The sequence below is a fragment of the Hypanus sabinus genome, chromosome 16, assembly GCF_030144855.1.
Source record: "Hypanus sabinus isolate sHypSab1 chromosome 16, sHypSab1.hap1, whole genome shotgun sequence".
NCBI lineage: Eukaryota > Metazoa > Chordata > Chondrichthyes > Myliobatiformes > Dasyatidae > Hypanus > Hypanus sabinus.
The window spans coordinates 69,642,552-69,666,362 of NC_082721.1; the positions used below are offsets into that span (position 1 = coordinate 69,642,552).

The 23,811-nt window shown below is 43.7% G+C and overlaps 2 long non-coding RNA genes across 3 annotated transcripts in view; one reads left to right on the plus strand and one right to left on the minus strand.

Annotated features, from left to right (window-relative positions):
- Positions 1 to 23,811, plus strand: part of LOC132406421 (uncharacterized) — a 143,645-nt gene that overhangs the window by 77,175 nt on the left and 42,659 nt on the right. The window contains exon 2 of the long non-coding RNA XR_009516162.1: positions 16,663 to 16,781. This is a non-coding gene — a long non-coding RNA (uncharacterized LOC132406421). The remainder of the gene's footprint in view (positions 1 to 16,662; positions 16,782 to 23,811) is intronic.
- The window catches only part of LOC132406422 (uncharacterized), a 40,753-nt gene that overhangs the window by 12,685 nt on the left and 4,257 nt on the right, over positions 1 to 23,811 (minus strand). The window contains exons 2-3 of one of the 2 annotated variants that reach the window (XR_009516163.1): positions 18,857 to 18,911; positions 14,083 to 14,265 (exon numbers count right to left, since the gene is read on the minus strand). This is a non-coding gene — a long non-coding RNA (uncharacterized LOC132406422). The remainder of the gene's footprint in view (positions 1 to 14,082; positions 14,266 to 18,856; positions 18,912 to 23,811) is intronic. The other variant, XR_009516164.1, reaches the window with a different exon arrangement.

The following is a 23,811-nucleotide window of genomic DNA, read 5'->3' on the forward strand; positions in this document are numbered from 1 at the left end:
GAAGACTTGAAAGTGAATCTACAGGTTGTGTTCAACGAACAGTTAAGTGTTGAAATTATCCATGTTGGTTCAGGAGCCTTATGGTGAAGGGTAATAACTGGTCCTGAACCTGTTGTTGTGATACCTAAGGCTCCTGTACTGCCTTCCCAGTGGCAGTAGTGAGAAGTAAGCGTAGTCCAAACCACAAGCCCTTGCCTTCAATGCCTCCTCCTGCAACTGGATCCTTGATTTCCTTACTTATAGACTCCGGTCAGTTTGGATTGGCAAAAACACCTTTCCAATCAGCATCAGCACAGGTGCACCACAACTGTGTGTTCAGCTCCCTGATCCGCTCACGTTATACTTATGGCTGTGATGCTAGTGACAGTTGTCATTGGCTGAACCAAAGGTAGTGACGAACTGGCATATAGGAGGGTGATTGAAAATCAGGCTGGGTGGTACCACAACAGCAGCCTCTCGCTCAACATCAGGAAGACCGAGGAGCTGGTTATTGACTACAAGAGGAGGAAAATGGAGGTTCATGAGCCAGTGCTCATTGGAGGATCAGAGGTGGAGCAGGCTAGCAGCTTTAAATTCCTCGGTGTTATCATTTCAGAGGATCTGACCTGCGCCCAGCACGTAGATACCATTACAAAGAAAGCAGACCAGTGTCTCTACTTCCTTAGAACTTTGTGAAGATTCAGCATGACATTTAAGACTTTAACAAATTTCTATAGATGTGTCGTGGAGAGTATATTGACCGGTTGCATCCTATGGAAACATCAATGCCCTTGAATGGAAAATCCTACAAAAAGTAATGGATACAGCCCAGTCCTTAATGGGTAAAGCCCTCCCCACTATTGAGCACATCTACCCAGGAATGCAGCATCCATTACTTAGGACCCCCACCATCCTGGCCATGCTCTTCTGTCACTGCTGCCATCAGGAAGAAGATACAAGAGCCTCAGCCCACACCACCAGGTTTGGGAACAGTTGTTAGCCCTTGACCATCAGGCTCTTGAATCAGAGGGGATAACTTCACTCATATTCCCTCATCCCATCACGGAAATGTACCCACAGCTTATGTACTCAGTTTCAAGGACTCTTCATTTCATCTTCCCAATATCATCTATTTATTTATTTATTTATTTATTTATTTATTTATCTATCTATCCATCTATCTATCTATGTATGAATGTATTTATTTATTTGTTTGTTTGTTTGTTTGTTGTTGTTGTTGTCTTTTGCATATTGGCGGTGCATCTGCCCTGTTGTGTGCAGTCTTTCATTGTTCTATTGTTTTTTTCTTGGATTTACTGGATATGCCCACAAGAAAATGAATCTCAGGGTTGTTTACAGTGATGTATATGTACTTTGAAAATGAATTTGCTTTGAACTTTGATCTTTGGTCCAGGTGGAGCAATCCTTGATAATGGATGATGCTTCCCTGTGGTGGCGCTCCTTCTAGATGTGCTCAATGGCAGGGAGGGCTTTTCCTATGATAGACTAAGCTGTATCCAACGCATTTTGTACCCCATTCTGCTCTTGAGCATTGGTGTTTCCATACCAGACCATGATGCCACTAGTCAGGATACTCTCCACTGTGCATTATAGAAGTTTGTCAAAGTTTTAGGTGAAACTCTGAATTTGCACTAACTTCTAAGAAAGCAAATGCACTGCTGTGCCTTCTTTGTGAAGGGACTTACAAATCTGTCCTAGGACAGATCTTCTGAAGGAATAACAGCAAGGAATTTAAAGTTACTGACCCTCTCCGCTTCTAATTCCCTAATGTGGACTGGCTTGTGGTCTTCCGATTTCTTTCTCCTGTAGTCAATAATTTGATGCCCACAAGCTTCAGCCCAGAATACGGATCTGATACACTGTGTGTTCAGAGGTTTACTGATCAGCGAACTACAATCTGGCATTCTAATATGTCATATCAAAAGGTGGAGCTCCCTGCCATTCCCAGACACAGTTCCGGCCTGACCTCACAAGTTTGTATTTTTATTTGCCAATGGAAACCAGTTGCCAAGACAACAGTCTCAACAAAGAAAAGCAATCACTTGTGTTAACCCCACAATTAAACAGGAACTGAAAAGAAAATCTACATCTATGTATTTCTTCATGAAACATGTGAAACTGTAATGCTTTTGTGATGTTGCCAAGGAGAAATGGGACTGTCACAAAAAGGAAATTGCTGAAATGGCACAAGTAGACGTCAGAAAAATCTCTGCTTGAAGGACAGAGCGATTTCAGGTTTAGGCTTCGATTCAGATTCGGAGTTATTTATCCCACATGCATCAAAACATACAGTGAAATGCACTGCTTGTGTTAACAGCTAGCAGAAACTAAGGATGTGCTGGTGACAGTCGGCAAGTGCTGCCACATGTTCCAGCATGAATGTAGCACACCCACAATGTTCAGCAGAACAACACAGAACACAAGTAAGAAAACAACAGCAGTAAAATACGCACATTCTTTCCTCCTACTCATCCTCCAACCCCAGGACAGGCAGTGAGGTACAACATCTCTATAGGTGCTGCCTGACCTGCTGATTTGCTCCAACATTTTGTGTGAAAGTAAACCTGATTCTGGGCATGCACTTGGAAGGAGTCTAAAGCTGGGCCAACAACACCTGATACAACACAGGTAAATCCCAGGAATTATCTTCAGATCCTCACAGACAGGTGATATGCCAACACTTGTACTTCTCCACAGAGACAACTGCTAGCTGCATTTGGGACTATTTCTTGACACATGAAGAAAAGATTGGCTTGTAAACTAAAGACCCCTAAGAGGGTCATTTTTGCAGAACCGATGCTTTGCAAATTGACAGCATCGAATATTTCTGGGTTTAGTATGCTGTGATGCGGCTACTGTGGTAGTGTAGTGGGTAGTGCTTTTCACTCTCACTTTCAGCTTCCACTGTTGGCCAGCAGTCTTGCGAAAAGGAGAGCTGAATGTTTAAGTCTCTCCCTGCCAGTACACAGCCTCTCCAACAGCAAGCCTCAGGTGGTGCCTCCTCGCTGGTGACGCTCAGAAACTGAACTCCTTTCGGACTCAGGCTGAACTGCAGAGGACGCTGAGGATGACTGGCCCCTGCACACGTAGCATGCAGGCTCACCAGAGTGTGGGCACGTCTACGTGCTCGTGAACCAGATCCCCAGCTATCGGTAAACAGCCCCACTGCCTTGTGGGCGGTCTCGGGAGAGCTACCTCTGGCAGCTCCTGCAGTCAAGCTGGTGCCAAGTGTATTGCTTCACTTTCCTTTGGACTACACCGGTGAGTCCAAGAGGGGTATCTTGACGAATGGTCATTCCAGGATCTCCATATCTTCTGCCCAGGCTTGGACCATCAATAGCTCATACCCATTATCCTCCGAGAGAGTTGGATGCTATTGTTATCATCATCAGTCACTGAGAGCAGAATAAAGTTAGTAATACAGAAACGTTTGAGTGAAGTAACATTTGCAATGGACCACCCAGCCTAGATCTCTAAAGGAAGTCACAAACTTGACTATGAATCTAGTGAGCGCGCCAAAGCATTATTAGCATATTGCCAGACCGGTCAACACATGGTGCTGAGCTTAACATTTACTCTCACTATGTGCTATGTTTACAAAATTGTCAGATCAGTTCCAGATCAATCATGAAGACTTTGACCACACTGGAAGATCCCACGCAGTGCCAGGCAGCACAGGGGACGCCCACGCTACTGAAATCATCTGGTCCCCGTGGCCTGGTGTCCACAGCCGATAGGGGTGGTCCCACTCACCTAGCAGAGGACTATCCAAGGGCTGGAAGGCTGGCCACTCCTGCTCTCTACCAATGGAGTGCTGGACTGACAGAGGAGCCTCTGTTACGATGAGACATTTTGAAAAAAAATTGTCTCAGATAGGCATTAAAGTTTCCATTCTTTATTTCATAGAACAGTGCAGTACAGTACAGGCCCCTTGGCCCTTGATATCGTATCGACCATTTAACCTGCTCCAAGCTTAATCTACCCTAACCCCCCCCCCCATATACCCCTCCAATTTTCTTTCATCCGTGTTTCTATCCAAGATTTTCTTAAATGTCACTAATATATCTGCCCCTATCAGCACCTCTGTCAAGGCATTTCATGCACTTACCACTCCTCCTGTAAAAAAAGCTACCTCTAATATTCCCCTACATTTTCCTCCAATCACCTTAAAAGTATGATCTTTCAAATAGTCATTGCCACCCTGGGCAAAAAGGCGCTGGTTGCCACTCTATGTTTTTTGTAATCTTATACAACTATCAATTTGCCTTTCATCCTCCTTCATTCTGAAGTAAAAAGCCCTGGCCTGCTCAACCTTCCCTCATAAGGACGCCTGTTAGTTCAGGCAGCATCCTGGTAAATCAGAATGAGAATCAGGTTTAGTATCACCGGAACATGTCATGAAACTTGTTATCTTAGTGTCAGCAGTACATGATAACAGAGAGAAAAAATAAGTAAGTCAATTATATTAAGTATATATACGTTAATTAAATTGTTAAATTAAAAACAGTAGAAAAAATACAAAAAAGTGAAGTAGCATTCATGGGTTAAATATTCAGTTAGGAATAAGATGGCAGAGGGGATAAACAGGATTACTTCCAGGGCACCCTCAGTGCGATCTCGTTGCGGTACAGCTCAATGGATATGATGAATCCTTCTCTGCACCCTCTCTAAAGCTTCCACATCTTCCCTAGAATGAGATTACTAGAACTGAGCACAGTGTGGTCTAACAGTGGTTTTGTGGAACTGCAACATTACCTCACAGCTCTTGAATTCAATCCCCCAACTAGTGAAGAGCAACACACCGTATGCCTTCTTAGCAACCCAATCAACTATGGACATGGACCCCAAGATCCCTCTGTTGCTCCACACTGCTCAGAATCCTGCCATTAACCCAGTCTTCTGTCTTCACATTCAACCTTCCAGAACGTATCACTTCACACTTTTCTGCTTTGACTGCATCTGCCTCTTCTTGGCCCAGCCCTGCAACCTTGTAACATCGCATTGTAATCTTCTACACTCTCCATGACACCACCATACTTTGTATCAGCTGAAAACCTACTAACCCACCCTAAGATCCCTCCATTCGTCCACACTGCTAATAGCAGTTCTCACCAATGCCTTTGGGCAATATTTAGTCCGCACTCAGCAGGTCCGAAACATGTTGCTGCTTTTAGGAGCTTGTTGTGTAAGAACTCGCTGTCTCCTTTTTTAACTTACCTTAGTAACTACTAAAAATACCTATTGATTGTAAAGTTCAGTTGGGCAAGGTACAATTGTGAAACATGTAAGTTTCAGATGCCCAGCGATGGTGGTCCATGTGTCTGTAACTTGTAAATTTTGTGGTTAGCTTGTGAGGACTGTTAATTTTCTCCCAGCCACAGTCTTGGTTTTGTGTATTCTCGACATAAACACCATATCATACAGGAAATGGACACATGGCGTTCTTTGAGTAACTGAATGATTTAATCACTGGTACTTTTGGAATTAAAGCCTAAAGCTTTCTCAAAATTGTTATTATACTTCCCACATCTGCAGTCTGAATTAAATTCACACCACCTACAGAAACCCAACACTCTGCACAGAGTTGAATGAGAATGAGAAAATGGGGCTTTTCATGAGAACTGGCAATTTGAGGCCATTGGGCGTATCAAACAGAGAGTGACGTCACACTCATAGAGAGTGACGTATGGTCAGAATGTTCTAACCAAAGAATTGTGAAAAGGGGGGAAGTGGGAAGTGAGAGAACAGTAAGGAAGGAAATTTGTGATTACTGGCATAATCCTTGGTGCCATGGACCATAAGATACTGTATAGAGCAGAATTAGGGCACTTAGCCTATCACGTCTGCTCCGCCATTCCATCATGGCTAATTTATTATCCCTCAATGCTATTTTCCTGCCTTCTCCCCGTAACCTATGACACCCTTAATAATTAAGACCTATTAATCTCCATTTTCAGTATACCTAATGACCTGGCCTCCACAGCCATCCCTGGCAACAGAATCCACGGATTCACCACACTCTGCCCAAAGACGTTCCTCCTTGGCTTTGCTTGTAAAGGATGTCCTTGTGTTCTGAGGCTGTGCCCTCTGGACCTGGACTCCCCACTATACTGGAAACATCCTCTCCACAGCCACTCCATCTCGGCCTTTCAGTACAGATGTCTGTGGCAATGAATTCCATAGATTCACCACCCTCTGGCTAAAGAAATTTTTCTTCAGCTCTGTGACAAAGAGGCATCCTTTTCTTCTGAGGCTGTGCCCTCTGGTCCTAGACTCCCTCATTATAGAAAACATCCTCTCCACTGCCACTCTAACTAGGCCTTTCAATACTCGATAGATTTCAATGAGATTCTCCGTCATTCTTCTGAACTCCAGAGAGTACAGGCCCAGAGCCAGCAAATGCTCATTCTGCGTTAACCCCTTCATTCCTGGGATAATTCTCATGAACCTTCTCTTGACCCTCTCCAACACCAACCCATTCTATGGGGTGCAAAACTACTCACAATACTATAAGTGTGCTCTGACCAATGCCTTATAAAGCCCCAGCATTACAGCTTTGCTTTTATAATTTAGCCCTCTTGAAATGAATGGTAAGAGAATGGATCAAGGCTTGGGCATATGGATAAATGGCAGACCAGTCAAAGACAGAGAGGATAAAATAGACAGAAGTCAGAATTCAAAGAAATAGAAGTCACTTCAAGTTAGCACCAGTAGTGAAGAGTATGACCTTTGAACTACTAGATTGTGATGAAATCCTTTTTGTGGAAAATGATTGCACTTGAGAAGGATATATTGTCGACACGGTGATGTGACCAGTTCTTACTCTATAAATAAGCCATGTGTAGCAGTGTCACATGCAAAATATATTTCAAAACACCAATTCACCCACGTGACTGGACAGCAGAAGAGCAGGACTATCATTTCTATAGTGCCTTTTGCATCTCTTGTAGATTATGCAACAGCATTACAGATTGAGATTCAGTTATTTATAAGACCATAAGATATAGGAGCAGAAGTAGGCCATTTGGCCCATCAGTTCCGTTCCACCATTTAATCACAGGCTGATTCAATTCTTCCAATCATCCCCACTCCCCTGCCCTCACCCCATACCCTTTGATGCCCTGGCTAATCAAGAACCTATCTATCTCTGCCTTAAATGCACCCAATGACTTGGCCTCCACAGCTGCTTGTGGCAACAAATTCTACAGATTTACCACCCTCTGTCTAAAGTAACTTCTCCACATCTCAGTTCTAAACGGACATCCTTCAATCCTGAAGTCATGCCCTCTTGTCCTAGAATCCCCTACCGTGCGAAATAACATTGTCATATCTAATCTGTTCAGGCCTTTTAACATTCAGAATGCTTCTATGAGATCCCCCCTCATTCTCCTGAACTCCAGGGAATACAGCCCAAGAGCTGCCAGACGTTCCTCATATGGTAACCCTTTCACCCCTAGAATCATTCTTGTAAATCTTCTCTGAACCCTCTCGAATGTCAGTATACCCTTTCTAAAATAAGGAGACCAAAACTGCACACAATACTCCAAGTGTGGTCTCTTGAGATCTTGCATCTGTCATGTTGCTTCAAAATGGCGGTGCAATGCGGTTTGCAGCGGCCTCTCTGGGGTTGATATCTGTTATTTGTCAAGTGGGGTGGCGTGCACAATCCTAATCTGATGAAAAATGGACGTGGGAGCACAGAGGAACATCTGGAAATCTCCAGGAAGGCCTTCTTCGTTGCTGCTGCTGTTGTGAGGTCCAGGTCTCTGCTGGGAAGAACAGGCCCCCAGTCCTCGGGGTCGCGTTGCCAATGGCCGGTGGTGGGGGCGTTGTAGTGCGCTCGGCAGAGGTTGGTGCTCAGAGAGGCTGTGCCGGAGGGGATGGTCGGAGGCTTGGAGGTTGAACGGACTCGAGTCCACTGCGGTCGGGGCACTTTTACTGTGTGCTGCATCTGCGAGGCTGGGTCCAGCGGTGCTTTCACTGCGTGCTACGTCTGCGAGGTTGAGTCTGGCGGTGCCATGGAAGTCCATAGCAGGGGTATTCCCTTCTGCCACCTGCGTGGGACGATGAGTCTATCAGGACCCTGGGGACTTGTGCAAACTTTGTGGTGGTTTCTTTCAAACTTATAATCTTTTAACATCTTTGGACTATTTTTACTGCGCCCATGGTGTTTTTTTTTTATTTATTATGGAATTGTTTGCACTGTTGTAACTATATGTTAACTATAACTATATGTAACTATTTGGTTTTGTGTAGGTCTTGTAGCTTCAGTTTTTGGTTTGTTGGGTGGTAGAGTTGGTCTCCTGACGGTGTGTCTGGGTAGTCTTGTTTTGTCTGTTGGATTTGGAGCTCCTTCCTGGGGAACGTGCTAGACGGTAGCGCGATATTAATACGCAGCAGCCTCTCCGGACTCTGGATTGGGGATTGCCAAATGTTATGTGGATTTTCTGGTGTAGTCTGTTTTGTCATGTGCTTTTGTGATATCATTCTGGAGGAATGTTGTTTCATTTTTTAACTGCATTGCAGTTGTGGCTTTTAAATGACAATAAATCAAAATTCAATTCAATTCAATTGAGTACCTTATAGAACCTCAACATCACATCCCTGCTCTTATATTCTATACCTCTAGAAATGAATGCCAACATTGCATTCTCCTTCTTCACAACTGACTCAACCTGGAGGTTAATCTTTAGGGTATCTTGCACAAGGACTCTCAAGTCCCTTTGCATCTCTGCATTTTGAATTCTTTCCCCATCTAAATAACAATCTGCCTGTTTATTTCTTCCACCAAAGTGCATGACCATACAGTTTCCAACATTGTATTTTATTTGTCACTTCTTTGCCCATTGCCCTAAACTATCCAAGTCTCTCTGCAGGGTCCCTGTTTCCTCAACACTACCTGCTCCTTCACCAATCTTTGTATCATCGGTAAATTTAGCCACAAATTCATTAATTCTGTAGTCCAAATCATTGACATACATCATAAAAAGTAGCGGTCCCAACACTGATCCCTGTGGAACTCCACTGGTAACTGTCAGCCAGCCAGAATAGGATCCCTTTATTTCCGCTCCCTGTTTTCTGCCAACCGGCCAATGCTCCACCCATGCTAGTAACTTCCCCGTAATTCCATGAGCTCTTATGTTGCCTAAGCAGCCTCATGTGTGGCACCTTGTCAAAAGCCTTCTGAAAATCCAAATACACCACATCTACTACATCTCCTTTGTCTATCCTGCTTGTAATTTTCTCAAAGAATTGCAGTAGGTTTGTCAGGCAGGATTTTCCTTTCAGGAAACCATTTTCCTTTGGCCTATCCTGTCACGTGCCTCCAGATACTCCGTAATCTCATCCTTGACAATCGATTCCAACAACTTCCCTACCACCGATGTCAGGCTAACAGGTCGATAGTTTCCTTTCGGCTGCCTCCCACCCTTAAACAGCGGAGTAACATTTGCAATTTTCCAGTCATCCGGTACAATGCCAGAATCTATCGATTCTTGAAAGATCATCGTTAATTCCTCTGCAATCTCTACAGCTACGTCCTTCAGAACCTGAGGGTGCATTCCATCAGGTCCAGGAGATTCCATCCTCAGACCATTAAGCTTCCTGAGCACCTTCCCAGTCATAGTTTTCACTGCAGAAACCTCACTGTGAAGGCTGATGCAAAATACGCATTCAGTTCCTCTGCCATCTCTGCATCTCTCATCACAATATCACCAGCATCATTTTGTGTCACGTACATTGAAACATACCATGTAATGTGTCATCTGTGTTAACAAACAACACAGTCTAAGAATGCACTGGGGGCAGCCCGCAAGTATCAGCGCACATTACAACACTCACACAGCATCTCCACAATGTTCAGCAGAACAACACAAGCAACAACACACAACAGCAGCGAAACAAGCCCCTTCCTCTCTCTCAGCCACCCATCCCCTCACACACACGACAGGCCACCCGTGACTGCCTACCTCCAGGCCTCCAGCCTCCAGTGAACTTACTAATCGTAGAGACTGGGGCTCTGACTTCTCCTAGTAGACTTGCAGACTCACAAATAACAGGCTTTCCTGTCCCAAACACACTAACTTAGGGGCTTCAAACATTGGGCCTCAAAGTCCACATTCACCAACTTCTGGGCTTCGATCTTCACTATTGATCCAGGATTCACTGATCACAGGACCCTGAACTCTAGGCCTCAAACTCTGGACTTACATGGACATCTGACCCTCGTGCCTCCCGCCATGGATCCCAGGATCCACGGACCTGGGGGGACTTGATAACTTGGGGAGTCACCAGCCCTAATCCATGAGCGTGCCATTGTCAGTGATTGACCACAAGAAGTGATCAATGCAAATTACAGCTAATGGGTAATATTTCTGGAGTGTTGTCACTCTTTTAGAAAATACGGCAAGCAACTTGTGCTTAGCAAGCTCCCCCAAGCTGTAGTTTGGTAACAATGAGGTTTTTTTTTCCCAGAAAGGATAATTAACCTCTGCCCTCCATTTACTGTGAACGTTGTATACAGAGGAACCAAAGTATTATTGAGGATCCCTACCACCCATCCCTCAATCTTTTCGACACACTACCATCAGGGAGGAAGTACAGGAGCAGCAGGACTAGGACTCCTAAACTGGGTAACAGCTTCGTCCCTCAGGCTGTGAATACCCTGATACCATTGAGGTCCTGTCAGTCGGACAGCAAGCTGCTTATTGTTTACTGGACTGTTTAATGTTTACCTGTGCTGTTCATTTCATGTGTACTTTTGAAATCTATTTTATTACCTTACTTATGGTAATATTTTGTTTTATGTGTGTGATATATGTATTGTGGGTGTACTATGGTCTGGAGGAATGTTGTTTATATTGGTTGTATATATATATCGTCAGGTGACGATGAACTTGAATATAAGGGATAAGCTTCGGTAAAGAGAGTGTTGCTGTGTGTATGTCTACTTCTCAAACGCACACACTATCAGGCAGATATCTGGACCACTGTTCACACCAAGGTAACTGAGGAATTTAAATTCAAATAATTAGAGAAATCTGGAACATAAAATGTAAACTCCACTCAGTAAGAGTAATCATAAATCAACAGGATTGTTATAAAGCAAACACTGGCAGAAGCACACATGCATGTACACAAATTACACCAAATACAGAGACATATATATATATACACATGCACTCTCTCTCACACACACTAACTCACACACAAATACAAACACACACACACACACACACACACACACACACACACACACACACACACACACACATACATGTTTGACATTTTGGGCCAACATCCTTCATCAGACAAGAAAGGAAAGGGGAAGGATCCAGAATACATATCAGGTGAGGGAGGGGGCTGCATACACACTTACAGGCATATACTAACACACACTCAGTAGCCACTTTATCAGGTACACCTGCTATCAATGCAAACATCTATTCAGCCAATCACATGGCAGCAATCAGTCCATAAACACAAGCAGACCCAGTCAAGAGGTTCAGTTGCAATTTGGATTAAACATCAGAACGGGAAAGCGATGTGATCTAAACGACTGACTGTGAAATGATTGCTGGTGCCAGAAGGTGTGGTTTGACTGTCTCAGAAACTGCTGATCTCCTGGGATTTTCACCCACAACGGTTCTAGAGTTTGCAGAGAATGGCACAAAAAATATCCAGTGAGTGGTAGTTGTTTGGGTATTAATGAGAGGGGTCCGAAGAGAATGACCAGACTGGAAGGAAGGCGACAATAACCCAAATAACCACACGTTACAACAGTGGTGTGCAGAACAGCATCTTTGAAAACATAACACCTTGAACCTTGAAGTGGATGGGCTACAGCAGCAGAAGACCACGAGCATACACTCAGTGGGACAAATGGCCTAATTCATGGTCTTATGGACTTATTACCCTTAGACTAGGTACCTGAAAGAGAGCCTGATGATTCAACCAGACTGATTCCAGAAAGAGAGCCAAGAAGGACAGTGGGTTCCCTTCTCTGATGTTATTGCAGGACAATTCAACGGTTTCATTGGCAGAAAAAGAATGTTCCTGGGATCTGGGACTCTGGGAGGAAAGATCGTTAGGAAGAGCATACTCGGAGAGAGTCCAAGAAACACTGGATGGAGGCGAACAGGATACATGGAATATGACATCGGAGGGACTGAACGGGAACGCCTGGACAATAAAAGATAGTGAACATGGGTGGATGACTGGAAACCCAGACCAATCTTTGGAAAGAGAGCCAGGCGAGGCTTGGTGAGTTGAAAGAAAACTGAATTGAGAAAGATCCCAGTGACAGGTTCAGTAAGTGTGATGCATGTCTGACACTGTTTTAGACCACCTACGAGACACCTAGAATAATGGGAACGATGGTGCAAAATTGTTCCCCAGACAATGGCCCAAATTTCGGGTACATTATTCACATTATTAAAACCACGGCTCGCAGGGAGTGAGAACAGACAATGTAATGGTTTGACTGTGCATTCATACTCATTCTTAGGACAGATTGCATCAAATTGCATTCAATTAGTTATAAAGAAACTCACAGCCAAGAGTTGCTTAGATCTCTCTCTCCCTTGCACTCTCATGGTCTGAGGTTAAAATTGTGAAAGCCTTCAATATTCAAATGAAATGCTAAAGTTATGGTCCCACATCCAAAAGATTTTTTTAAATTTTCATTTCTCCCATGGTCCACTCTCCTTTCCTATAAGATTCCTTCCTGAGGACTGGTTTCTGCTCAGAACAGCAACTGTTTAGTCCTTTCCATAGATGCTGCCTGACCTGCAGAGTTCCTTGTTACCACATGCGTTTCCTCCAACATTTCAAAGATGTACGAGTTAGGGTTAATAAACTGTGGGCATGCTTTGCTGGCACCAGAAGCTTGGTGATGCTAATGGGCTGTTCGGCACAATCCTTACTGATTTGATTTGACACAAATCATGCAATTCACTGTGGGTTTTGATATGAGACAAATAAAGCTAATCTATCTACCTATCTTTCACCCCACCTCAGTCCACCAATCCTCTGTCTCCTGTATCACCACTCCCCCTCTCTTTATGCCTGCCATTACCCCTCTCTCTCTCAATCCTGATGCAGGACTTGAACCTGAAACATTGATCATTCTTTCACCCTGCCTCTCCCACAGAAGCTGCTCCATCCACTAAATTCCTCAAGCTTATTGTTTGCTGCATGTTGTGTCTCACACACACACACACACACACACACACACACACACAATGAGCTCAACAAGTCAGATAGCATCTTTGCAGTCCCTTGTGTCTTGATTCTGTAATCTTGCCCACATTCCAAGTTTTCTGCATTTCTTCATCTCTAGATGTCCCTCCCCACTCTCTCTGGCAGTTGTATCTCCAGCTCCTTTGGACCTCAGCTCCAAATGTAATTCGCTGAGCTCCTTCCCTTCTTCCCTGGTTCCCTGGTTTTGGCAGCTTCTACCTTCTGCTTATGAACGTTAAATGTGTGAAAATCTTGAATATTCAAATAAAATGTTGATATTATAGTCCCACTTTCCATCCACACTCTAGGGAGCTCATTCAAAGCTCTTTTCTATCTGTCCTGCTTGGAACTACATGGGACACAAAATAAAAGGTTAGCTTTACTTGATACATGTATATTGAAACATACAGTGAAATGCATCTTTTTGTGTCAACAACCAACACAGTCAGAAGATTGTGCAGGGGCAGCACGTAAGAGCCACCATATTTCAGTCACCCTAACCCTCACCATAAATCTTTGGAACCTGGGGGGAAATCGGAGCACCCAGAGGAAGTGGGGAGAAAGTACAAACTCCGTACAGGCAGCACCGGGAATTGGTGATCCCTGGTGCAGTGAAGCATTGTGCTAAAAAATATGCGACTGTGTTAAAGAACAAATGCTGCAGTAAATTATTATTAATACATAGTCTGATGTATGTTAAGGGCACTTACTAATTACAATAGCCCATTGGGATTATACTGAGCTATTTCTTCAGTACCAATTGCCCCTCCTTATTCCCTGTACCTTACCAACATATTCTTGCAGACATGCCCATCGCTTCCCTTTGATTTGTTTGACACTTACCTCAACATGGAGTAATTGATGACACCCTGTTAAACTTGCAGAACGTTTTTGGGATGTGAGAGGAAACCAGATCACTCAGTTGAACCTTTCATGGTCTCAGGGAAAGCATGCAGACTCTACACAGACAGTACCCGAGGCCGGGATTGAACCTGGGACCCTGGGACTGTGAGGCAGCAGCATGAGCTGTAAAAAATAAAAAAAAAACTAGCCTTGAGGACAGTCTAGGCACGTACCTAATAAAGAGGCCAGCTAATGCATGTTCTTGGTCTTCTCATGCTGTCGCTTATCCATTAGGTTCAGGATCAGTTGTCACCACTCAACCTTGAACCAAAGGGGATAACTTCACTCAAATTCACTTGCCCCATCACTGAAATGGTCCCACAACCTATGGACTCACTTTCAAGCACTTTTCATCTCATGTTCTTCATACTTATTGAGTATTATCGTTATTTATTTATTTATTTTAGGTTTTGCACACTGGTTGAATGCTGAAGTTGGTGTGATCTGTCATTGATTCTATTATGGTTATTATTCTACAATGGATTTATTGAGTATGCCAGCAAGAAAATTAATTTCAGGTGGCATATATGTACTTTGAATTTGAGAGAATGTAAGACCATGAGTCACTGTTTAGAGATTACTCATTGGAAATAGAGGCAAAGTGACACTTTATTTTTCTCAGGGGATTGAACTCTGTTCCTCAAAGGACTGTAGCAGTAGTGACTTTGAATAGTGTTAGAGAAAAGATGAATAAATTATTGATAAGCAAGGGGATAAAAGGTTATCGCAGGGTAGGGAGGTGGGGATAAGTGTTGATGGTTTGTAGATTACAGGGTAATGGGGGGAAACAAGATGAATAGGAAATCTCTGAAGAGTTAGCATCAATTTATGGGCTGAATAGTCCCTGCATATTGTAGGAAAACAATGAGGAAATTTGGGTAGATAGGAATGTCAGAAGAGCCAAGATTATGTTAAATTGTGGGCTAGGTCTGAGGGGCTGAGTGGCCTCCTCTTGTTTATATATTTTTGGGCTTGGATATAAACGGGATTAGGCCTGTGAGACTGATACTCATGTCTGATCACGTGACCCTGTTGCCTAATAAGTCGAGTGGCTCTAAGTGGCTGAAAATCAACAACCGAGAATCCACAATCCTTTTTAGGAAAAAATTCGAAAGAGTAACAAATGTTTGAGAAGGGATATCTGTTCCTCTTTAAGTGAGCTCATGCCCCTGAGTCAATTCTCTCCAGTCTGTTTTCTCACTCACTGTTCCTTCACACAATGATATCGGGTGTTAAATTGTACAGAAGTTGAGTGTGTTTGAAGAGATGTTGGTTTTCTAATACAGGAAGCTTAGCAGAACATCCAAGTACACAGAACCTAAAATACTTTCAAGCTCAGCAGGCCAGGCAGCATCAATGGAAGAGTACAGTCGGTGTTTCAGGCCAAGACCCTTCAACAGGACCGGATGTCTTGGCCCAAAACATCGACTGTACTTTTTCCCGTAGGCAGCTGAGTTCCTTCAGCATTTTGGATTTCCAACATCTGCAGATTTTCTCTTGTTTGTGATATCTTCAAGCTCATCTTTCAACAGAATCGCCCTATACATGCTTTACTTGTTGGCTGTGAATATCCTGCCTGTGATTTTGGTTTGCCTCTTTCAAGATTCCAACTTCCCTTCAAAGATACAAGGCTCTGCTACCCACATGGTTCCTCCTTCTTCAGTCTTCCTTTGGGATAGAGGACGACTCACTTTGATACTGGTTCTGTGGGTTCTGAGGTCAGTGTGGGACCCACTGAGAGGTACTTGACAGGGTGGGTGTGAGGTGATGAATTCTTTCTACCAGGATCTGCATGTACGTTCAGAGTCAGAATCAGGTTTGTTATTTTCGTCTGATATGATGTGAAATTTGTTGTTTTGCAGCAGCGATACAGTGCAAGTATATCAAATTACTATAAATTATGGAAGAAAGAAGTAGTGCAAAAAAGTCCATGCTTCCATAGAAGCAAGGACCATTCAGACATGTGATGACAGAGGGAAGAAGCAGTTCCTGAATTGTTACTCCTCGTCCACGCTGACCTCCAATTAACTCTTGTTTTCCCAGCCTGATATCAGAGCCCTTCCGTCTACCACAGAACCTTGATCACAGGACCTTGCTGGACATTGCCAACGTGGAACGTTGCAGGTCTGATTCACTGGTTGATTGGTGGGTGGCGTGGGAGCTGAGTGGCCTTGGTCGGAGCGAGGTCAAGGTTTCAAGCAGTTGGGTCACCTGATAATTGCCACTCAGGAGAGCTGGTGCACCTCCCCAGATTGCTGGGGGCGGTGTGGTGTCGCATCCATGTTGGAGTTGGTGCTGCTCCCAAGTGTTCACTTGTCAGAAGACAAGCCATATGATGTTCAACTACAGACTGCTGCAATATTCATGGACTCGGGGACATGGACTATATATTTTTTGTTTCACTCCATTTTACTGCTGTCTTATATATGCTACATTTGCCTTGTGCTCTGATTGACTGTTGATATTGCGTTTTGCCCCTTGGTTCTGGAGTAACGCTGTTCCTTTTGGCTGTATTCACAGGTATTCATGTATGGTTGAATGACAAAATTGAACTTGAGCTTCAGCAACTATCCTGTCGAGTTCTCGGAAACTCAGTGAGACCTTTGAACAGTCTAATGATTATAGGACTTAATTATAAGGTAAAGGTTTTTGAGGAGCATGCTTAGTGGTTGAAACCTCTGTTAAAAATATATGGAGACATGTAGATGAAAATTTTAACTTTTACATTGATTAACTGAGTTAGTAGTGGGTTGGACAATGAGTACTCCTCTCACCCCTTCTCTTCTCCTTCCCCATTCTCATGACCTGCCCACCGCCTCCCTCTGCTTCTCCACCTCCTTTCGTTTATTCAATTACTCATCATCTTCTCTTACCAGTTTTCTTCTTCACCTCTTCTACCTATCACCTCTTAGCTTCTTACTTCATCACCCTTCCCCAGCCGCCCACTTTCCCCCTCACCTGGTCTCACCTATCACCTGCCAGCTTGTACTTCCTCTCCACCACCTTCTTATTTCAGATTCTGCCCTCTTTCTTGCCAGCCCTGATGAAAGGTCTCAGCCCGAAATGTCGACTGTTTGTCAACATAGGTGCTGCCTGACTTGCTGAATTCCTTGAGCATTTTGTGCGTGTTTCTCAAGATTTCCAGCATCTGCAGAATCTCTTGTGTTTCAAGAAGCTCAAGTGCGTGGGTTTCAGTACAGATGTAATCTTCATGTGCAAGGTTGGAGATTGGAAGAATCAGGTCAGAAGATCGCAGAAGCACAGAGAGAAGCTGGCCACAGGTAAGTTGAGGTGAGCATGGGGCTGGGACTGATTCTTCTGAAAAAGATGCTTGAAAGTATTTTTGTCTTCACGTTGGTGCTCATTTCAACCTCCTGAACTAAAACCATTTCTACCCCTTCAAACTCACTCCCCTTTGATTGTTTCATGTAGCAACACCTGAAAACATCCTTGAAGAGACAACTCGTGAGAAAGTTGTGCCTTTGTCTCAGTCAGATATCTGAATGGATCCAAATCACAATAAAGTTTAATATCAATGGCATATGTTGTGAAATTTGTTGACTTTGTGTCAGCAGTACAATGCAACACATAATAATGCAGGGAAAAAAACTGAATTACAGTAAGTATATTAAATATTTAAATTAAATAAGTAGTGCATAAATAGAAGTTATAAAGTAGTGAGGTAGTGTTCATGGGTTGAGCATCCATTCAGAAATTGGATGGCAGAGGGGAGGAACCTGGTCCTGAATCGTTGAGTGTGTGCCTTCTGGCTTCTGTACCTACAACTTGATGGCAGCAATGAGAACAAGGCATGACCTGGGTGATGGGGTCCTTAATAATGAACAGCAAATACTTGGTTTTGTGTGGGTGAAGCCTCAATCCTTTTTGGAAACATACCATTTTGCAAAGAGGAGATCAGATAAATAACCCCCGGATCTTCTCCATAATTCCACATTTCAAGAGGCTAGACTATAAAAGCAAGGATATCATGCTGAGAACTTCTAAAGCACTGGTGAGGCTTGACGTATTGTGAGCAGTTTGGGGCTCCTTATCTAAGAAAGGATGTGCTGACACTGGAGAGGGTTCAAAGGAGGTTCATAAAAATGAATCCAGGATCGAAAGGCCTGTCCTATGAAGTGTGTTTGATGGCTCTGGGCCTGAAGAATGAGGGAGAACTCGTTGAAAAGCCTCAATAGAGTGGAAGCGGAGAGGATGTTTCCTATGGTGGGGGAGTCATGGATCAGAGGGCACAGCTTTAGTATAGAGGGGCATCCTTTTAAGGCAGAGATGAGGAGGAATATCTTTAGCCAGAGAGTGGTAAATCTGTGGTCTTTGTTGCCACAGGCGACTGTGGAGGCCAAGTCATTGAGTACATTTAAGACAGAGGTTGTTAAGTTCTTGATTTGTCAGGGCATGGTGGGATACGGGGAGAAGGAAGGAGATTGGGGTTGAGAGGGGAAATGGATCAGCCATGATGAAATGACGGAGCAGCATGCTCCATATATCTTATGGTCTTATGGGGACATACTGGAACAAATGCCATATTTCTGTATGAGATAAGAAGCCATTTAGACCATCAAGTTATACTCTGGCCTTCAGGGCCATCCCATCAATCCATTCCCGCACTTATTTCTCTATAACCCATTCTCCCTCATAAGTCTATTAACCTAATTTTCCCAATCTAAGAGGAATTTACAGTTGATGGCTAACTCACCAGCTGGCACAGCTCCGGGATGTGGGAGGATACCGGTTCACAATGGGAAACCTTCCTGGTCAGAGGGAGAGAATGAAAACTTCACATGGACAGCGTCAGAGGTTGGTACTGAAGCTCAGCTGGTGGAGCTGTGAAGGAGCTGCACTACCCACTGTGCCTCCATATCACCTGCCGCCATGCAAATCAGCCCAGCGTGTCATAACCCCCCTCTGTCAATGTCACCACTAAAACTCAGACCTCAGCTCTGATTGGCCATTGCCAAATGAACCATTAACGATTCACCTGCTTAAATTTCTGTCAACCTCGTAGCAAGGGCAGGTTGCTGGGCAAAAGGCCGCACATTCAAAGTGCATAATTGTTTTATATCAACTCTTGGTGTCCACGAGGAATGATGGAGCAGAATTCCTCAGGCTTCTTGAGAGGTGGATCAAAAACCAGGAAGTCAATTTTGCAGGAAGTTGGAACTCTGTGGGAGTGGGAGTGGTGGTGGTGGTGGTGGTGGTGGGGTGGGGTGTTATTTTCACTGATAATCTGAGGAGTTTGAGATTGGCTGGAGCGGACTGAGAAGATGGAACAAAAACGATCTGTGGGAATGGTCTTCTCTGTCAGTAACCATGAAGAACTCATTCATCAGGCATGATATTCCCTCAGAGGTGCCGTACTTGGCACAGGTGTGGCCTGTCCTCTCTTCTGCCTTGGTAAGCACCTGGAATGTCTTCTAGTTTATCTGGAGAGTTTAACATGGAGTGAGTTCGATGGTTTATGATGAACACGTCCCCAAGAATGGGGGAAAAAGTATTCCCAAGGTTTGTGTGTTGCTGGTCAAGCAATGTGTGCATCCAAACTTAGTGTTGAGGTTCTATCTCTACCAATGTTGTGGAGGATTGGTCAGCTGTTACCACCCAAAGTGCCAGCTTCTGGACCCACCAGCCTAGGGGCCTCAGTCACTGTGCTTCAACCTGTGGATTTGCCGTTCTTGGGGATTCGACCTCTGGGCTTGAACCCCAATGTATAGCTGCAGACTGTGGATTTGCTAAGAGAGTACAGAGACAAATACAAGTGTCTGTTATTTGATTCATCCCCAGCAGCTGATATCAATGGACAGTAATTTACAGGCTACTCCAAGAAACACATTCAGGTAGACATCACGTGCCGCTGGAAGGCCATGAGCTTGCTGAAAGAATCTTTTGTTCTGTCTGAAACTTGGTCTTCCAGCACAGTGTGATGTCCGTAAGGGAACGCTGCTGACACGCATAGACCAGACTGCGGACCACGTGCTGAAGGACACACTGAGGCTTGGTGCATCCAATTCCATTGGGAGGCTTGATAAGCTCCAGGCATTTGGGAAGGTATGTGGTTAGAGGGTTGGAGGAGGTTCGTTTGGAGCATACTCTCTGGCATGGTTGGTCTCATTGTGTCCCGTGGATACAATGGACTACTAAACAATAGCCAAGTGTCTTTAAGACCCCCGAGCTGCTCTTTCTAATGTTACAAATCTCCTGCCCAGAACTTTGTTCACACTCTTTTAGCTGAGATCCAGAAAAAGAAATCAACTAAACTTCTCGCCCAAAGGCACGCATCATAAATTGCCTGCTGCTTCATTTCATTTAACTCCAGGGAGTAGTTGACTGAAGCTCAATGAATCCAATGGCTAAACCTATTAACCCAGCAAGCTGGCTGATTGCCTAGGTCTGGGCTATTTCTTAAACATGTAACTATGTCCAAAAGTCTTTACTATATTCTGTCACCTCTATTAACACATATGGTTGCCATGGGAATCTGTTTTGTTGCATCAACAATGAATGCCATCTTTCTCTATGTATTTCCTATTCAAACCGCAAGGCACTGGATTAAATTGCTCCCTTTGGCCTGCACTACACCTTTAAATCATTAAATATTAATTGGCTGAAACACTGCTTGATTCCTAGCAACAGCCCATAGCAACCAAAGAACTAGGACTGGATTCCTACAGTGTAACAGTACCACAATCCTAAGGTGTTTTCATATCGGATGATAGAATGGTTCATCAGACCAGGGAGTTCAAATAATTTAAACCATAGTGTGTTATTCTGCTTTTGAAGTGGAGATTGCTATTTAAATAACTTGTCCTATTAGGGCTATTGGTTTAATTTGTGATAGGCAGATTATGGGGTCAGTTCAAGGTTAATTGCAGTTTTCTTCTTTCTAAAGATATCTTAAGATGATGTTGTATGGTCCAATGACTCTAGCTGATTCAGTCCTCTGATAACGATGAAACAAACAGAACCCTATACAACAGTATTGTGATGTCTTTGGAAGTCTCACCATAATCACCATCCAATAATCATAAGTAACTATGTCATAAGACCATAAGGCCAAATGACATAGGAGCAGATTCAGGCTATTTGGCCCATCGATTTTGCTCTACCATTCTAACATGGCTGATCATTATCTCCTCCTCACAACCATATTCTCCTGTCTTCTCCCTGTAACCTTTGACATTCTCACTATCAAGAAAATATCTTCCTCTGCTTTAACTATAGCCAATGTCTTGGTCTCCACAGCCATCTGTGGCAATGAATTGCACAGATTCTCCACCCTCTGGTCAAAGAAATTCCTCCTTATCTCTGTTCTTAAGGAACATCTTGTTCTCTGAGGCTGTGCCCTCCGGTCCTAAACTTCCCCACTATTGGAACCATCCTCTCCACATCCACGTCTATTTGACATGTTTCAATGAGATCCACGTTATTCTTCTAAGCTCCAGTGAGTACAGGTCCAGAGCCATCAAATGGTCCGCTTTCCATTCCTGGAATTATTCTCATGAACCTCCTCTGTAGGGTGATTACAGTTGGCCCATGGAGCATGTGATCACTTCTTGTAAACCATTCCTTTCTGTACTATTACCCAACCATGAAAGTTATCCACCCTTCCTTTGAAAACCCTGCTGTTCTGTCTGTTTCCAGTAATCCTATCAGTATTCCATTCCATACTCCCTACAGGATCTCCTTAATTCTCTATTCATAACTCTGCTCTCTACTAATTCTGTTCCTGCCTGCTGCATTCTCACTCTACTTTCAGCAATGTGTTGCAGCTGAATCCAAAACCCTAGCATCATTTCAGAAGGAAATCCGACTGGGAAGAACCATACGCTGTAGTCAAATCCTGAGCATGTGGGAATCAGCCAAGAACAGGACTAATGTTCCCAAAAATAAGCAGGAAGTGGGGTTATAAGAAATCCTTGCTGAAACACAGTCAGTGGCCAAACTGATGCAACTAAGCTCTTCGTGTATTGCAATAGTTTTCAGCAATCTTGTCTGGATTTCATGCGTAATGATTGGCTGACTGAGTCATTTGACTGAGGAGAATTGGTAAGACTTGGTTTGGGAATCAGAGAACAAACAAATGGATTTATGGAAAAATATTAATGTTCAGAGACCAATGCTTTAAAATTCATTTGCCAGTCATGCTCCTCAAGGCCAGTATATATTTCCTTCATTAAGTGACCTTTGGTCTTACGTCTACTCTTACGTCTTATGGTCTGGGATGTTATAACAAGGGCCTCCCTACTCTCTGAACATGAAAAAGTTAAGTTTATTAATGTGTAGAGAGTTATGTCCACTCTCAGACCTCAACAACCCATGTTATTCTCTCATTATCAGACTCTTACTTGCCATGTGCAATTAGGTGCTGCATTCTCACAGTGCACAGGATCTAGAGGAAAAACAAACGTATCACTGCCTGTGCCCGAAACAATCTGATTCATTGAAATCTTGAAACATGTGTCATGAAAAATTATCAGACCTCTCAAAATTTTGAAGAGCATACCATCTCTCAACAGCCAGCTGCCAGATTTCTCCCTCTGAAACATTGTACAGCAAATCATTCCAGGAGGGGGTTAATCTAGCAGTGCTTTGGTCATGTGATTATCGAGCTATGAATACTTCAATGTAGGGAAGATTCTTCTCCTGTCGGGCCTCTTATAATTCTAGTGGAGAAATTCTGCAATGCCGGCTTTCCTTTGATATACCCTTTTCTTAATATACAGATTAGGATATTGAGGGGGGAAATGGGAGTTTAGGGAATTCAGAGCGTATTTGAAAAGAAGAGTGTTGCATAACAAACTAGGAACGGCTGACCACAGGCCCAAACACATCCTGTTTGTTCATATGTTGTAGTGCCGCCCACTACTAGCCTCTGAGGATTATTGTAAATTACTTCTCGTATCCTACCTAGTTTCACAAAAGCTCTCGTTGCAGATTGCTGGCTCAAGAAAGCAGTAAGCCTTCGGCCTTCTCTGCTGAACAGATGTGACTCCCTGTTCGAGAAGGATGCTTTTTGATGTCGGAGATACCAGTTTCGGTATCAGTGATAACAATTCTTTTGGAAAGAAGAAAGCAGCTTTGTGCCTTTTTTTGAAGGGATTTCAATGTGTTAGCTGCAGACTTCAGGTGCAGAGCCACGGCAAAGGACTATTCCTTCAGGAAGCATTCTATTTTTGTTTTAAGATTAAGATGAGATCTTATTCTATCTTATATTCTATTCTTATCTTATTCAAAAGCCCTGTGAGCAGCAGGACTTTTGACAGAAATCGTAGATGTTGCTCCTCTTTTCCCAACAACCCCTGCTGAGTCATCTGTCGTCATGATCAACGTACTTCAGCCCCGTCGACAGCTATTTCCAGCTTCTCCGCACATTTCTTTAGTGCTGTCGCATTCTTTGTTCAGGGAGTCATTCAGAGCCACCAAGTCCATTCTAACCTCCCAGCACCCGTTCTTTCTCTAATCCTACCTTAACTTGATTTATTCTCCCTGCATTCCTATCACCTCCCTCCCAGATCTACCACTCACCCACCCAAAAGGGGCCATTTGCCGTGGCACATTCACCTACACGGTTTTATTTGGGTGTGGGGGGGGAGATTGAGGGAGGGAATAGAAGCATCTGGAGGACACCTACGTAGTCACAAGGAGAGCGTGCGT